Genomic DNA, 18,539 nt, shown 5'->3' on the forward strand with positions numbered 1-18,539 from the left:
TATTATTATAAAATAGCTTTAACCTCACAGAAAGCCTGAAAGAATCTCAGGGACCTCTTTGGTCCTTGGACCCCAGTGTAAAAACCACTAGCCTAGAGAACTGAGATGATAAATGACTTGTCCAGGGTCATATATACCATTTGTGTCAAAGGTAGGACTTGAACTCAGTTCTTCCCTGCTCCAAAGCCAGCTCCCTATCCAAAACACCACACTGCCTCTCTTAGGAACAAAGGATAACAGAGCAGAAGATTTAAGGGACCTTAAAAGTTATCTAGTCTAACCCTCTCATTTTATTTCTTTTTGGGGGAATGGGGGGAAAGGTAATCAGGGTTAAATGACTTGCCCAGGGTCATACAGCTAATAAGTGTCCAAGGCCAAATTTGAATTCTGGTTCTCCTGACTCCAAAGCCAGTACTCTATCTACTGTACCACCTAGCTGCCCCTAACCCTCTTATTTGAAATTAGGAACTTAAAGCCCCACAGAGCTGAAGTGACTGACTTGTTCAAGGTCATGCAGGCATTTAAATGTCAAAGCTTACTGCCAAAGTCAAACCTAAGTACTCTGATACCTCTCTCCTCAACACAAAACATCTCATATTCCCTTCTCAATTCCCATGGAAACCACCCAACCCTCATTACCACCTGCCTGAACTAATATTTTTTATTCTGAACTTAGACATACAATAAAATGAACATTTCCATGTACAAAGTAGAACAGAAAATAAGGATTAGACATGGAATTGTGAATCTCTTACATGAAGCTGGCTTTTCCTTTAAAATATATAACAAACCAAATATGTCCCTTCCAAAGTTGTCTTGCTTGTCTATTTCCTTCTGTCATTCCTTATGCTATCTCCTGTGCGTTTTCTGAAAATGCTTCAAGAATACTGCAAAAATGCCCTTTTCTTTTTCTTTTTTCCCCAACCTTAGTGCTAGTCCCTCTTTCCTTTGTTGTTATTGTTCAGTTCAGTCAGAGCTTCCCCCTCTTTTCTTCTACTTCCCTCCATGATTTCCTATAACCCAACATTTTCAGCCTGATTTCCTATCACCCTTCTCTTTCTCCTTCCAAAGAATTCCAAGGAACTCTACTGCTTTCAGCCAACTGCTGCTGATGTTCAGTCATGTACAACTCGTGACCCCATTTGGGGTTTTCCTGGCAAAGATACTGGAGTGCTTTGCCATTTCTTCCTCCAGCTCATTTTACAGATGAGAATAATGAGGCATATAGGCTGAAGTGACTTGCCCAGGAGGGTCTCACAGCTAGTAAGTATCTGAAGCTAGGTGTGAACTCAGAAGATGAATCTTCTGGATTCCACATCCAGCACTCTATCCACTGTGCCACCTCGCTGCCCCTCTTTCCTTCTACTTCCCCCTAAAAACTGGGGGTGGAGAGAAATCTTTGTACCTATTCAAGCAAAACAAATGCTCACAGTGACTATATCTGAGAAGGTATCTCATTCTGCAACTGGAGTCTATCCTCCAAATGCAAGCAGGTGGTATATACTTCATCATAGGACCTCTGGAATTGTGACTATCACTGTACTCATCAGAATCCCTAAATCTTTCAAAGTTGTTTTTCTTAATATTGTTACTATATAAACTGTGCTCCAGGTTCTGCTCATATAAATCATTGCAGGCTTTTTGGAAACCATGCCTTATGTCATTTACATTCACAGGCACTAATCTGTTCAGCCATTCCTCATTTCGATGGGCACCCTCATGGTTTACAGTTCTTTGCTGTAACAAAAAGAGCCACCATAAATATTTTTTTGTGTATCCTTTTTCTCTTCCTTCAACCAGAAATGGACATGGTTTTACCAATAGAAATGATATGAAAGAATAGGGGCTGCCATCTGCTTTACTGATATACTCTAAGGATCATGGGACCTGTCCATATGATTTAAAGCTAAAACTGCCTACCTACACATATATAAAATACACACACACAAACATGCATGTATATGTGCATACACAGATGCACAAGTATGTGTATAAATGTAGATAGACAGATGTCTCTTCTTCCCTAATAGAATGTTAGTATAAGGACCGTCTCTCATTTTTTGTCTCCATCGCTTAGCACATAGTAACCACTTAATATATACTCTTCCACTGACTTATTCTTTTCTCTGGCTTAAACACCCCTGGCTCCTTTAGCTGATCCTTGTAAAAGGAGCCAAATTCTGAGTGAGGGAAGGACCAAGATGGGAACTGAGAAAAGATGAAGCAAGAAAGCCCAGCTGACATTCCAGTTCAGCCGGGGGAACCATTACTCAAATGCTTTTAAGATCTCTTGTTTGTTGTTTTAACCCATCTGTTTCCCTGTGGTTACAAGCATCAACAGCCCTTCTTAAAAAAAGAAACCCCTCAAAAATGGCTGTGTGCTTACTTAAGGAGAGGAGGAGAAACTGCCAGACTGAGCCTTGTTCTATCTGGGCGTCCCAAATTCATCGTGTGATCTCTGTTAAGGTCCCTTCCCTTTTCCACTGGCTCAGTTTCCTCCTATATAAAACAAAGAGGCTGAACTAGATGACTTCTAAGGTCCCTTCCAACTCTAAACCCTGTGGTCCTAAAACAACCCAGGTAATGACACCATGACCCCTGGGAAGCTGAAGGAAGGAGACAAGAAGCTCAACCTCACACCCTGACCCATTCATCAGCAAACATCTATCACATAAGAAGCCACAAAAGGACCAGAGAAGGAAGCAGGAATAGAAACAGTAACTGGGATGCTAAAACTAGGCTACACCATCATCCCTCATAGCATTATCCCCACTCTGTGGCTAACAGTGCTCACGTTCTGCTAGCACCGCACCCCCCGCCCGCCAAGAGCCTTCTTCAGAACCTATCTTGCCAGCCTTTTTTATCTCTTGGTTCAGGGGCCAAGGATAGCCTCTCTGCGCCTAAATGTGGATGACACAGCAGCAGCGTTGACAGTTCATGGAAACTTTCTGTATCTCTTTTATCTCTTTATTTTCTTTATCCCTCCCAAGAAGCCAATACCAACATAGAAGTGCACAAGTAGTAATTAATAATACCAACAACAACTATCATTTATATAGAGCTTTAATGTACTTTTTCTTTTTTAGTGAGGCAGTTGGGGTTAAGTGACTTGCCCAGGGTCACACAGCTAGTAAGTGTTAAGTGTCTGAGGCCGGATTTGAACTCAGGTCCTCCTGACTCCAGGGCCGGTGCTCTATCCACTGCACCATCTAGCTGCCCCTATATAGGGCTTTAAGGTTTGCAAAGCATTCTACAAACATTATCTCATTTTATCCTACAACAACACTGGTGGTCTTATTACCCCCATTTTACAGATGAGGAAACTGAGACAGGTGAGGTGAAATGACTTGCCCAGGATCACACAGCTAATATTGTCTGAGGCTGGATTTAAACTCGGGTCTTCTTGACTTCAGGACTTACTCTCAGAAGCATATGTCTAGTAAACAACTTGGAACTATGCTAGAAAATGGACTAAACCATTTATACCTTCTGAACCAGCAATTCCACTGTGGAGGGGGAGGTTGGGGAGAGGAATGCATGGAGAAGTCCCCTACATACTCAGATATTTAAAGAACTTTGTATGGTAGCAAAAAATTCTTTCCACCAATCATTGTGTATATATTTAATATAGTTTCATATATTTACTTATCTGAGAACCTTGTCTCTCCTCAGTAGAATGTAGTCATCTCTTTGAAAGCAAGAACCATCTCACATCCCCTATCCCCAGTGCCTAAGATAGTACCTGACCAGTATCAGGTTCTTAATAAATGCTTACTGATTGTGACTGAAAGCAAAGTGAGCAGCACCCAACTGCAGAATGGCTCAAAAACTGAATTATAGCAAGTGTCATGGAGAACTACTGCTCTAGAAACGACAAATACAAAGAATTCAGAGAAGCAGAGGAAGATGTATGTGAATTGACACACAGCAATTTAAACTGAACCAAGAGAACAGTACCTGATGATCACAGTATCATAAACACCCTCCCTTCCCCCTCCCCAAAAGACCTCAGAGTTCAGATTGATGAATCCTGACTCCAGAGGGCCATGCTCCCCTTCTGGACAGGTGCAACAATCCTACCTCTGGACAAACCTGAAGAGGTGATGGTGAGGCCTACGCTGCTGCTCTTCATCAGTGTTTCCATGTGCCTCGATTTGCTGTATTGAATTTGTTACAAGGATTCCATGGGGAAACTGACAAAAATGTACACTTTTTAAAAGCATCAATAAAATGTGTTATTTCAAAGGATCAAGTATGAGGCTGGGAGTTACTGAAGGCAGCTAGAACCTGATCTGTCACCAGCAAAACCTCTGAGAACTAGACAAAATCCCTCCTCAGTCAAACAACCAAAAGTAACTTAGTCCAGCCCCATATGTAACAGTGGGGTCAAACAATGAGAAACAGGGCCACTGATCCACATACAAGGATCCCTGCAGGTACTGACTTAGCTCTCAAATGTCATGTTACCTATGTTTTACTGCATTTTTATTCATGTTGTTAAGTATTTTCCAATTACGTTTTAAACTGGTTACGGCAGTAACTGGAAGTATAGTGGGGTCGACCCGCCCCATGAATCCCACGTTCAACGCTTCCACTGTACAGGAATCCCTTCGCACCCTTCCTGGAAGGGGGGATTCTAGCTACTTCTATCATATCTGATGAGTTAATTTAACATTTCTCCTGTGTGCAGGGCACTATCCTCAGATAATGGGGGAGATACAAAGTTTAACCAAGACAGATCTTCACCCAACATACTGCCTGGAGCTGGAACTGGAACTTCTCTCATCACCTGGGGCCTTCTTGCGCTGGAATGCCCCTACGTCTTTCCAGGACTCTTCTCCCACTCATGAGTTCCTCACAGGGCCTCCATTGTGGGGACAGGCACAGGCTGTCCAGGCCTCACTGCCGTCCTAGCAAGGTTTCTGACTTTATAGGGTGCTTCTCCTCCCTCCCCCCTTTTTGGCTTCCTTGAGAGGAGGAACATTTTCCCAATGCTTAGCACAGTGCCTGACACACAGTAAGTGCTTAATAAATGCCTGTTGCCCACCTCAGACCAGAAGACGCATACATTAGTATAAATAGACAGTAGTGTATGAAAAGGGTGAGATAATGCAAAAAGTCCCGGGTTTGGAGTCAGAAGAAGCAGAATCCACAAATCTCAGTTCAGTCATCCTGGGCAAGTCATTCCCACATGCTACCCACCCCCACCCCCTTAATTCCCTCATCAATAAGATGAGGGAAGTTAGATCAAATTCTCTCTGAAGCAGCTCTTTTAAATGTAAATTCATCAGAAGCTGCCAACAAGCTTCTAGGTAAGTGCTGTGGGCAGAGGAAGAGATCATTAATAACCAACGGGGATTGGGAGGTATCGTACTGGATAGAGCAATGGACTGATAGTCAGGAAGATCTGAGTGCAACACTTACTAGTTGTATGACCCTGTGCAAGTCATTTAACCTCTTCAGCCTGTTTCCTTCTTGTTAAATGGAGATTTTAAAAGTACCTACCTCATGAGGTTACAGACCAAATGAGATGATACATTAAGCACTCTGCAAACTTCAAAGAGTTCTATGAATGCTGACCTCAATTTTTCTCATCAGCAAATTTGGGATAGCAAAAGTATTTCTCTCAGAGGATTATTGTGAGGATCAAATAGGAATATATGTGAATCACTTTACAAACCTTAAAGTACTAAATATTTTAGTTATTCTTGTTGTTGATTTTATTAGTAGTAGAAAAAAGGGCATTCCAGCTCAATCAAGCAAGAAAACATTATTAAGCACCTACTATGTGTCAAGAAGGAACTTAACATTGCATTAGGGAGATAGCTTGTACATATAAAAGCATATGCAAAATATATACAAATAAATGGAGAGGAGAGACTAGGAGGTGGCAGGCAGCTATGTGGTACAGTAGATAGGAGGACCTAAGTTCTAATCCAGCCTCAGACACTTACTAGCTGTGTGACTCTAAGCAAGTCACCTAACCACATTTGCCTCAGTTTTCTCGTGTGTAAAATGAGCTGGAGAAGGAAATGGCAAATTACTCTGGTATCTTTGCCAAGAAAACCTCAAATGGGGTCATGAAGAGCTGGACACAACTGAAAAATGACTAAACAAAAATCCTCATGCCTAACACAGTGTCTGGAACTTTTAAAATTACTATCTGGGGGCAATTTTCTTGGGATGAGCAACTCTTACTATGGAAACTTCCTCTGCCAATGAAGACTGGCAGTTGGTCTGCAATTTATGTTCCTAGAAAACAGGTAGGGCACCAAGAAGTTCAGTGAATTGCCTCAGATCACCCAGTTCCTAAGTGTCAGAATCAGGACTTGAACTCGGAGCCTCCTGATTCTACAACAATAGAAGGTGGGAGGGATAAGATGCCACTGGAGCTACTTGGAGAAAACTAAGGATTCTGAGAGAGGATGGTGAGGAGACGACGGCAGGCACAGAGTGCAAAAACATGGAGACGGAAAATGGAATGGCTATGAAAAAGACTCGTTTGTCTAAAACATAAAGTATATGAAGTGGAAGTATTTAATAAAGTACTGTGAGGTGAATTTTATTTTATTTCCCTTACAATAATTTAATTTGCACTCAACTTTTTCAGAACTGAGTCAACTGTATAAATAAAGACAGAACTTCATAAGGGGGTTGCAGAGGAGATTAAAGAAAAAAGGAGGGATAAACATAAATGGCAAGAGATAAGAAGTGACCCTCAACTGGGTAGTATGAAGACCCCAAGACTGGGGATCAGGAGATCGGATATGATGGAGCCCTCTCACTAACACTTTTTTTTTTTTAGTGAGGCAATTGGGGTTAAGTGACTTGCCCAGGGTCACACAGCTAGTAAGTGTTAAGTGTCTGCAGCCGCATTTGAACTCAGGTACTCCTGACTCCAGGGCCAGTGCTCTATCCACTGCGCCACCTAGCTGCCCCCCACTAACACTTTTAAGTCATGGGACCTCAGCCCCCTGCACCTCAGTTTTGTTATCTGTACAATAAAGGTAAAAATACATGTTGTACCTTTCTCAAATGAGTTGCCAGGATTGAGAGATAATGGGCATAAAGCATCCTAAGCTATTTTTATTATTTGAGTCTTTGAAGACTGTAACATTTCATAATTCACCCAGAGAAAATTGATGTTAAAAAGAGATGGAACTGTGTGTCAGCGAGCAGCTTTGGATTTTTCAAAGCATTTCTCAACTCCCCTAATACAATCCAGCCTAGTCTCTTCCCTTTGATGCCATTTTGGGTCTATCTGGGTATCTGGCTATAGTGCCTGTTCAAGATACCTACAGCTAATTGACTAACTCAATGGGACATCTGCCCAGGTGCTTATGCTCATCTGGGTAACAGACACTCTTCCTTCACTTGGAAAAGATCCTATATGGATCACTTGGCCCAGTTCTTATAAGTGGTTATGGTTCTCCCAGAAGAGCTCACAGAGTCTGGGGAGAAGGGTAGGGAGTAGTCACTGAAACCAACCCAAACCAGAGCCAGGTCAAAGACCTTACCTCTTCCTTTTGGACTCTTCAAAGGACATCCCCACCGAGAGCAGCAAACACCTTTGGTGACCAACTATATATCACCCTGTTGCATGACCTTCATTTGCCCAAAAGGCAGTGAAGACACACATGGTAAGTCTGAGCAGGCTATAGAATTATTTACAAAAATGGGTTCCAAGCAAAAAAGTGGCATAAGGAATATACCATCCAAAAATGTTTGATTGGGAAAGGAGGTAGGTCAATCATTTATTAAGAAATAATAACAGGGGGGGGGCAGCTAGGTGGTTCAGTGGATAAAGCACCAGCCCTGAATTCAGGAGGACCTGAGTTCAAATCTGAACTCAGACACTTGACACTAGCTGTGTGACCCTGGGCAAGTCACTTAACCCTCACTGCTCCGCAAAAAAACAAAAACAAAAACAAAAACGTACTCCTCAAGAAATAATAACAAGAGCTGGCTTTTATGTAATACTACGTTTTCAAAGCACTTTACAAATATCATCTCATTTTTTTTATCCTTACTACAGCCCCGGGAGGTAAATTCTATTATTATCCTCATTTTACAGATGAGGAAACTCAGGCAGACTTAGGTTAAATGACTTGCCCATGGTCACACAGCTAGTAAGTATCTGAGGTTAGATTTGAACTCAGGTCTTCCTGAGTCCTGGTCCAGAACTCTAACCCTTATGCCACTTATCTACCTAGAAAACTTAGATAACTCAGGGGCAGACCAAGTGTTGCACTTATACTTGACTCAAACGAGTTTAAATCTGGCCTCAGACATTTACTAGATACCTCTGTTTGCCTCAGTTTCCTCAACTGTAAAATGAAGATAATAACAGCATCTACCTCCCATGGTTGTGTGGATCAAATGAGATGATAATAATTGCAAGATGCCTGGAACTTAGTAGGTATTTTATAAATGCTAGCAATTAGCATTAAATGCTCAGGATAGTGGCAAAGGCGCCAGCTTTAGAGCTTGAAGACCTAGATTTGAATCTTTACTACCTGAGTGACCTTGAGCAAGTCACTCTCTCTCTGAGAGCCTCATGTTCCTCGTCTGTAAAATGAGGTGATCAGAGGAGAAGAGCTCTATGGTCCCTTCCAGTTCTACTTACTATGATCTATGTCTCCAAAACCAGTTCTCTCCACTCATCCAATACTTCAAGGCTCCGTTATTTCACTGTAGAACAGCGGCTCCTTTAGCCTAGGGACTATTTCACTTTTCTTTGCATCCCCCACCCAGCACATAGTAGGAGCCTTCAAAATGCCAGTTGATTGACTTTATTGATTCAAGTGTCCCTTCCACCAACACGGATTTCCAGACCCTCCATGGGTTAGTAAAGTATGGCTAAGAAAATCAAGCACCCTGCCAGGCAACCTTAGTTACCTTTGGAAACCTGCCAATCCAGGTCAATTTACCTGGAGAAAAGAAGAAATAGCATTAGACTTTATACATGGAAAAATTAATTAACAATTTGGGTGGCCTCAATAGGTAGTAAGTTACCCGTCACAAGAGGTATTCAAGAGAAGATCAGATGCCCTCTCCTTGGCGATATTGTAAAAGAAAATCCTGCTTGGGTTAGCAGGTTGGATTCGGTGGCTTCCGTACTTCATTTCAGCTCAGATCCTGATGGTGACCCTCTCCCCAGCTGACTGGCCTGGCATTCAAACACAGTACAAGTCCCTCTCGACATCGTTTAAAGGATCATCTAAGGGTAAAGCCTTTCTTCATTCTACAACCAGACCTTAAAAGCTTAAATGCCAACAGTTGGGTAAGACCTCACTGAGAGTGGCTTTCAGCCAAGGCGAAGTCATTCAGCCAATCAACCAGCAAACGGTCGTGTCAGATCCTTTCAAGCTCTGACACTCGCAAGCTGGCCTCGGTCTATAGGAGGAAGAGACAGAGGCTTTTCACAAAAGGATTTCAGACAGGGAGAACTACTGCAAGCAAGCAAGGAAGGAAGCATCTCCTAAGAGTCTAGGTGCCAGGTGCTGTGCTACACTTGACAAGTATTGTCTCATTTTATCCTCACAGCAACCCCGGGAGGTGGGTTCTGTGATTATCACCATTTTACAGCTGAGGAAACTGAGGCAGAGATGAAGTGACTTGCCCAGAGTCACACAGCTATCAAATGTCTGATGCCAAAATCAAACTCAGGTTCACCACACAGCTGCTTCTAAGGAAGAAAGCAACTGAGGGTTAGGAGTACACTTGGAAATTATCTGGTCTAGCCCCCTCTTTATAGAGGAGGAAACTGAGGCTGGAGACTGGGGGGGGGGAAGGGGCGGGGGAATTACTTGCTCAAACAGGTCACAAATATTAGAGGCAGGAGTCAAATCCAGGCCTTCTGACTCCAAGTCCATTTTCCTCTATATTAAGGGTTCTTAAACTTAGGGTCCATGAACTTCTTTTAAAATTATTTTGATAGCTATATTTCAATATAAATTGATTTCTTTCATAATCTGGTGGGTTTTATTTTATGCATTTAAAAACATCATTCCAAGATTGGATGCATAAACTTCACTAGACTGCCAGAGGGGTCCATCACACACATACACACACACACACACACACACACACACACAAAGAAGATTCATTATCCCTGCTTTCTGCCAAATTGCTTTTCACAAAGGATATTTTGGAAAGACAGATCAACATCAGAAATGTCCCACTGATACTCAGCCATGATTGCTTCAGAGTTCAGAATCATCCATCACACCATGTCACTAGCGTTGCTGTTGTTGGAGTCTTATTATTGTCCAGTTGTATTGGGGTTTGCCATTTCCTTCTCCAGCTTATTTGACAGATAAGGAAACTGAGGTAAACAGGGTTAAGTGACTCGCCCAGGGTCACCCAGCTTGGAAGTATCTGTAGCCAGATTTGAACTCAGGTCTTCCTGACTCCAGGCCTGGTAATCTAATCACTGCACCACCTACCTGCCCCCCATGTCACTAGATACCATGCTAAATCAACATGTAACAAGTTGGAAGGCCATTGCAGGCATGAGGGATGCACATGATTAAAGACATAAACAGAAGAACACAGGAATGAGAAGGGGGACCAAAGTCCACACAGAATCATCTCTCCAATTCAATTCAATACCATTTATTAAGTACCTACTATGTGCCAGGCACTGGGGATAGAAAAAGAATCAAAGGACAGTCCTTGCCCTCAAGGAGTTTACAATCTAACCAGTGAAACAACATACAGATATATACAAAGTAAGCTATATACAGGATAAATAGGAAATAATTAACAGAGGAGAGGCACTGGAACTAAGGGGGATTAAGGAAGGTTTGCTCTAGAAGGTGGCATTTTAGTTGAGGCTTAATGGAATCCAAGGAGGTCAGTAGTCAGTGACGAGGAGGGAGAGCGTTCCAGGTATAGGGGAGATCTGGAGAAAATGCCCTTGTGATCATGGTTGTGGGCTTTAGGAAGAACTAGACTAACACCCTTTATAGGACCTGAAGATCTTCCTATAAATGATAGAAAGTAAGCTCCTTTTGAGCAACAATTGACCTTTTTTGTCTGTATTGCCAGTAACTAGCACAGTGCCTGGTCCCTAGCAGGCATCAAACAAGTTCTTTTTGATGGACATCAATAAGAATGGCAGATTGGACCCTCCTGTCCTGCCCCTTCACTCCAGTGGTGCAGGCTCACCCCATCTCCATGTGAGGCTCCAAGCCTGAGTCCAGCCAGCAGCAAGTTTGGAGCATGACAGTTCCAGAGAAGTCAGCAGCCCCACCAAACCTTCAATATGCAACCAACTGCTGGGATTTAACTGGGTTTTCTATGCTATAGACTCATCTGGAAATCATCAAGACACACACACACAAAAAAAGAATTCTTTGGGCATGTGCTGTCTAAAACAGCATGGGAAAGACTGGGGAAGGGGAGGGGAAGGGGGCAAGGAACTAAAGAAATTAAATTTCCCCCTGCAAGTAGTTTAGGGAAATGGGAGTCCTAAGTTTCATGACTCACTGCCCCAAAATGACCTACATGTAATCAGTCAACAAACATACGTTAAACACTTACTATGTACTAGGCACTTTGCTAAGTGAAGGGGGATGCAAAGAAAGACAAAAGACAGTCCTTGCTCTTAAGGGGGTCACAGTCTAAGGGGGAACGATATGAAAACAACTATGCAGGAAAAAAAAAGATACGTGAAAAATAAACTGGAGATACTCAATAGAAAGAAGCTACCAGATTTAAGGGAAATAGGTAAAGTCCCTGCTCCCCAGTCACAGACTCTATTAGGACACTGTACAGACAACTCTACAGAACAAGAAAAGAATCCGAGAAACCTCCCTTTGCCCTCTGCTGGGCTCTAGGATCAGTGGCCAGTCTGGTCCCTCCCCACAGCATCTCAGTCCCATTTGCTAGCCTGGATCTAGGTACCATTAACGTTTCCAGTCAAGCAGCCTTAGTCACAGGAGTGGGCAGCCGTCACCGAAGGTTCCAAGGGCCTAGGTAGAACAGGTATCACTTGCCTCAAGCTGCCAAATTAGCCCAGCCCCTGGATCTGTGAGGAAAATGTCACACCAGGCTACCCAGGCCATTTCTGATTCTAGTGGGCACCTGCCCAACCCAAGTAGCCCTGGAGGGCTTGAATACCTACATTGTGCCCCAGAATCCCTGGCTGTCTCTGGGCAGTAAGGGATAAGGGGTAGAGGTGGGCGTAGGGATGAATGAAAGCTTCAAGATGACCGATAGAATGGGCAGTTTGGCATTTCTGGTAGCTGTGAGGGCAGGGAAGACAGTATGAGAATCCACAATTAGAAGGTGAGAGTGGATGTGGGAAGGGAAGGGAAGAGGGGTGAGGGCTCTCGGAAGAAGAGCCTGGCAGGCTGAGGGCACCAGCAGCATCTTTCCTCCGCTCTCACCCCCAAAGCCCCAGAGTGGAGGAGAGTACCCCTCACCCCGCTCCTGGCGCAGCCGGCGTGGTCCACTAGCCGCAGCAGCACAAAGCAATTCGACCTCCCCCAACCCCCACGCACGCACGGCCCCGCCTCGCTTCGCCTAGCCCGCCCCAGCAAGCCCCAATCCCCTCCCTAGTCTGCCCCCCCCCCCCCCGGTCCGTGCGGCGCCCCGCCCGGACAAGCAAACTCCGATTTCCTGCCCCCACCCCCACCCCCAGTGCAAGTAGGCAAGAACGCCTGGGTCCCCGCCCTCCACCACCACCCCGCTAGCGAGCCCCGATCCCCTCCCCCGCGGGTGACACCCTCCTCCTCCCCTCCGGCGGGCCAGCTCCCAGAGCCAGCCGCGGACACTGACCTGGCCCCCGTTCCCCCGAGGCTCCGCGGTCCCCGGTGGCCCGAGCTGCCTGGCGGCGGCGGCGGCAGCGACCTCAGCGCGCTCTGGGGCAGCGGCGACTACGGGCTTCACGCGCCCTTCCCTCCCCGCCCCCGCCTCCCTCGGCTCCGGCCTCGCTTTGGTGGGCTTTTCTTTCCTTTTCTTTGCTGTTCCTTCCCTCTTTCCTTCCCCCTCACTCGACCTCCCCTCCTCCCTCCTTTCCCCACCCTCTCCGCCCCCGGGGTGCTCGACTGAGCTCGCTCTCTCTCGGGCTAGGCTAGGGCTGGGGCTCCGACTCTCCCGGGGTGGGCAGGAGGAGGGCGGGGGCGTGGGAAGGGAGCGTGCGTCTGGGTGGATGGGAAGGGGGGGGGGAACGAGAGTATAGTGGGACGCACGCGCGAACGCGACCGCCGGGCCTTTCCCGGCTGCGCCACTGTCCCGAGTGTACCCCTAGCCAAGCTACGCCCACGCACTCCCCCACAAACTCCCCAGGGGGCCTTCAGTCCGCCCCCAACAGCTAGCTCATCTTTCCACGCTTATCTGTACAATTCTCTCTCTCTCTCTCTCTCTCTCTCTCTCTCTCTCTCTCTCTCTCTCTCTCTCTCTCTCTCTCTCCCCCCCCCCCTCCCTCTCCCTCTCCCCCTCTCTCCCTCTCCCCCTCCCCCCCCAGGCGAAGGTGGTACCTTTTCCTCCTCTGCTCTCCTCCCCAGCCACACCATCCTCCCTTCCCCTCACCCCCCACCCCCAACTCCAAGAGCTTTTGGAAAATGGTGATGAAGTTAGGGAAATAACGGGGTCATTGATTTGAAGTTGAAAAGGAGCTTAGGAGTTATTTAGTCCAACAGTTTTCAAAGAGTGGTTGGGGCAACTCTGGGGGTCCCCGATCCTGTTAGGGGGTCTGTGGGGCTCAAAATTGTTTTCATAATAATACAATGATACTTTAATTTCCAATGTGGTCAATATCTTATAACCCACATATACAAAAGCACTTGGGGGGGTCCTCAATTTTTAAGAATGTAAAGGGATCCTGGGATGGAAAAAGTTTTGATTATTGCTGGTCTATTTCAGGGCCTTCACTTTACAGTTGAGGAAACTTAAGGCCCAGAGAGGAGACTGGAAGTCACTGAAGTAGGGAGTGGCAAACTAGGATAAGAACCAACTAGCTGACTCCAAATAAAGGGCCTTTCCACCAGACCACAAAATGGACAAATAGTTTAGGGAGCCTGTTTGGGGGGTGGGGATGCGAGTAAATCTTTAATGCATGCTTGTTTTATGATTGGATGGATGGATGGTCTAAATATGATGGGAATAGTTTTTTCAGGGGAGAGCATAAATTTGGAGATGAAGGGACCTCAGATGGCCATCTAGTCCAAAGCTCTCTTATTACAGAGGAGAAAACAGGTCCAGCTACAGCAGCTAGTTATCGAAGTGGATGGAGTACTAGCCCTGGAGTCAGGAGGAAATGAGTTTAAATCGGACCTCAGACACCAGCTGTGTGACCCTGAGCAAATCACTTAACCCTGTTTGCCTCAGTTTCTTCATGTGTAAAATGAGCTGGAGAAGGAAATGGCAAACCACTCCATTTTCTTTGCCAAAGAAAACCCCCAAAGAGGTTACAGAGTCGGATGTGACTAAAAACAGCTAAACAACAACAAACAGGTTCAAAGGATTCAACCTAGGTTGCACAAGTAGTAAGCATCGGAAGCAAGACTTTCACCAAGGTCCTCTGACTCCAAAATCAGTGCTGGGTCTATTGTACCACAGCAAGTAGTCACATTGTAGTCACAGCAAGTCGTGGTAAAAAAAAAAAAAAAAAAAAAGGTATTTATCCATGAGATAGTCATAAGATCAGCCATTGAAATGAAACAGGTAGAGAAAAATTGACTCCCTATCACCTCCAGAATGACATATAAAAATAAATATAATAAAATGATAAATAAAATAACATTAAATCATATATATATGTTTGGCATTCAAAGCTCTTCACAAGCTGGCTCCCTCTTTCCTATCCAGTCTTCTTACCTCCTCCCTCCCATGAACTCTTCAATCCAGGGACACTGATGTGCTCCTCAGACAAGATGTTCTATTTGCAGACTCCAAGCATTTTCATTGGATATTCTTCATGCCTAAAATGCTATTTCTCCTCCTCCTCTATGTCTCCAGAATTCCTTGGTTTCATTCAAGTCTTAGCTAAAATTCCATCTTTTCCAAGAAGCCTTTCCTGGTCCCTCTTAATTCGAGTTCATTCTCATGTGTTGATTCTCTTCAGTTTATCTTGTTCATAGTTATCTGAATGTAGTTTCTTCCACTAGACTCAGGTCTTTGAGAGCAATGACTGTCTTTTGCCTTTCTTTGTATCCCTAGTAATTAGCACAGTGCTGGGAACATTATATAGGCTTACCTCCTGACTATATAGAACATAAGACAAAAAACATAAGAATTAGAGGGAAAGGGAAAAAATAGAGAGGAGCTATGATTACAGGAATGCTGATTGGCATCATATAACAGGGTTTGGGACTCCTGTCCTCACCTTATGGACAAGATAGAGAAATGTGGCCTGGATAATAAATCATATGGTTAGGTGGATTCAGAGTCTGGCCATTCCAGTAGCATCTTAGGGCATCTAGATGGTGCAGTGAATAGAGAGCCAGGTCTGGAGTCAGGAGGACTTGAGTTCAAATCCAGCCTCAGGCATTTACTAGCTGTGTGACCCTGGCCAAGTCTCTTGACTCTGTCTCCATTTCTCATCTGGAAAATGAGCTGGAAAAGAAAATGGCAAACCATCTAGTATCTTTGCCAAAAAAACCCTAAATGGGGTAACAAAAAGTCAGACATTACTGAAGGAGGTGGCACAAGGATCAATGCTATTTAACATTTTTATCAATAACTTGGAAGAATCTAGATGACACAGCTAAAATAACTAACATTGGATAACAGTCAGGATCCAAAGAGACCTTGACAGACAAGAACGGTCCCAGAACACTTGGCCCAAACCATCTTTTCAACTGCACTGTACATTCCTCCTCCTCCTGCACGCTGAAATCCAGAGTGGCCTCTCTGCTCCTCACCTATGACATGCCTCCCCATTTCTGTACCATTCCACTGTCCCTCTCAGATGCCTGGAATGCAACCCCTCCTGACCTCCATCTCAGAGGGTCCCTTTCTTCATTTAAGCCCCATCTCAGGCACCTGAACTTCTAGTGTCCTCTCTCCTAAACTATTTATTTCCCTACTTTGTATATATTTGAACTTATTTGCTTTATAGTCACGATGAATATTTTTATATGTAATTATTTTCCTCTCCCATAAGCTCCATGTAAGTAGGGATGGCTTCATTCTTTTTAATTGTATTTCCAACACCTAGCACAGTGCCTGGCACATTGTATATGCCTAATAAATCCCGATTAGTTGATTGAAATGGAAAAGGGGGAAAAATCAACTTCAAAAGTTCAAAATTAAAAAGTGTCTAGAAAGTAGTTTGTCTGCAAAAAGATTCAGGCACTGTGATGTGGCAGCCCAAAAGTCAATGTAATCTTGGGTTGCATTAAGAAATTACTAGGTCTATTTCCAAGGATGATTAGGGAAAAAGGAAAAGAACACTTATGTTATAAAGGGTTTATAGCGACCCTCTTTCTGGTGGCAAAGAACTGGAAATTGCAGGGATGCTCATCAACTGGGGTATGGCTGAGGAAGCTGTGGTATGTGATGGTGATGGAAAACCATTGTACCATAAGAAACGATGAACTCAATGATCTTAGAAAAACAAGGAAAATTTTGCATGAAATAATGAATAATTAAATGAGTGGAACCAAGAAAATGTTGAGTACAGTAACCACAATATTGTTTTAAGAACAACTTTGGGCAAATAAGTCATTTTGACTATTATAAAGACCCAAATTAACTGTAAAAGACATATGAAGGGGGCAACTAGGTGGCGCAGTGGATGGAGCACCAGCCCTGGATTCAGGAGGACCTGAGTTCGGATTCGACCTCAGACACTTGACACTTGCTGGCTGTGTGACCCTGGGCGAGTCACTTGGCCCCCATTTCCCTGCAAAAAACAAACAAACAAACAAAAAAAGACATATGAAGAAAGACTTTCTGCATCCAAAGAACTGATAAATAGAAGTACGTATAAAATAATGATGGCATCTGTAGGGTTGGAAGGGGAGGAGAAAAATAAAAAGGAAAAAGAAATTGACATGACAACTTTATTGTCTATTTAAAAAGAATAGTAAGTTGTACATAGTAGATTTGCAGTTTGATGTGCAATTATCTTTTTATTATACTATGTTATGAAAATGCTTTTTTATTCCATAAATTAAAAATAAAATAATTTTTTAAAAAGAGAGATTAGGTAGTGTCCAGCACTAAGGAGGTGATAGATACATTGGACTTTTCTCCCCTAGTCAAACCACATCTGGACTTTTGTGTTCAGTGTTTGATGTCACATTTTAGGAACGACATCGATGAGCTGTGGAATCTTAAGAATGACAACAAAAGGCATCACAGTATTAAGGAAAGGACACTGAATGTGGAGTCAAAGGACCTGGGTTTTAATCCTGCCTCTACAGCCCATGTGATCCTGCACTCTCTGGGCCTCCATTTCCTCCCCAATAAAATAAGAGGTTTGGCCCAAATGGCCTCTAAAGACTTTTATGACTCCCAATCAAGCACAATTGCTAGCACCTAATAAATACATTGACATCCTTCCAACCTATATTCCGATTATGCAAAGGGAAGAGCATCTGAAAGAGCTGGGATTGTTGATCCAGGAGCAGAAAATAATTAGCTTGGGATATAATAGCTGGCTTCAAGTAGTGGAAAGACCATGGCATAAAAGAAGCTTGTGCTGCTTAGCCCCAGAGGGCAGAAATAGGAGCAAAATTTCGGTTTGGTGTAAGGGAAAACTTCCTAACAATGAGAGTTATTCTAATAAGGAATGAGCTGTTCCATGAGAGGTGAAGCAATGAGTTACCCCCTCCTAGAGGTCTTTGGGAAAATCCCGAGGTGACCCCTTTTTGTGGGGATGCCATAGAGGGGATTCTTAGGGATGTGTGGGATCAGATGACCTCCAAGGTCCCTGAGATTGTGTCTCAGAGGAGTGTACTCCCAGGGAATAGAGATCAGCATTCTCGCTAGGCCCCTCGTTCCCAACACCTCCTCTCTCCACTTAATCCTTAACACTAAGGTCATAGCTATGTCTGCCAGAAGATATTTTGACCACCTCCCTTCCTCCTGCTCTGCAGGGACCCACTGTACTATAATACTCCACCCTCTTTCAAAGTTTTCATCTGGGCCCTTCCCAGGGACTCTTGCTTCCTGCAACTGATGGGACAAACTCAGGCATCAGCCCTTGAGTGGAAGAGAAGGAGAGAGGAACAGGACATGGGACCTATTCCATTTTTTTAAAAACGGAAGTTGGAATTAAAATGGAAGAAGAAATGAAAATTTAAAATGAGACCGTAGAAGGACCCAGAGAAAGGAAAGGGGTTATGAAAGAAACCAGGTAATAATGACAAACAGAATAAGCCATGACTACAATTGTTGATGTTGTTCATCCTTCCTTCTCAAAAGAGGAGCACGGCAGATGTCACTTGCAGTGAATTGGATTTAAGTGAGGGAGGGCCGTGCAAGGTCACCAACCTCACTCCCTCCTCCAGAGCCATCTGGGTCCAGTGGCAAGATATATACCAGGAGGACTGGAGATGGCCCTGAATGTTTAAGGTAATTAG

General features: G+C 44.2%; 1 protein-coding gene across 1 annotated transcript in view; it reads right to left on the minus strand.

Moving 5' to 3' along the window:
- Positions 1-13,085, minus strand: part of PTP4A3 (protein tyrosine phosphatase 4A3) — a 217,956-nt gene extending 204,871 nt beyond the window's left edge. Inside the window, exon 1 of the mRNA XM_043973401.1 lies at positions 12,787-13,085. The gene's annotated coding sequence lies outside the window, so the exon portion shown is untranslated. The remainder of the gene's footprint in view (positions 1-12,786) is intronic.
- Between the last annotated feature and the right edge of the window lie 5,454 nt (positions 13,086-18,539).

This window comes from Dromiciops gliroides, chromosome 1, assembly GCF_019393635.1.
Source record: "Dromiciops gliroides isolate mDroGli1 chromosome 1, mDroGli1.pri, whole genome shotgun sequence".
NCBI lineage: Eukaryota > Metazoa > Chordata > Mammalia > Microbiotheria > Microbiotheriidae > Dromiciops > Dromiciops gliroides.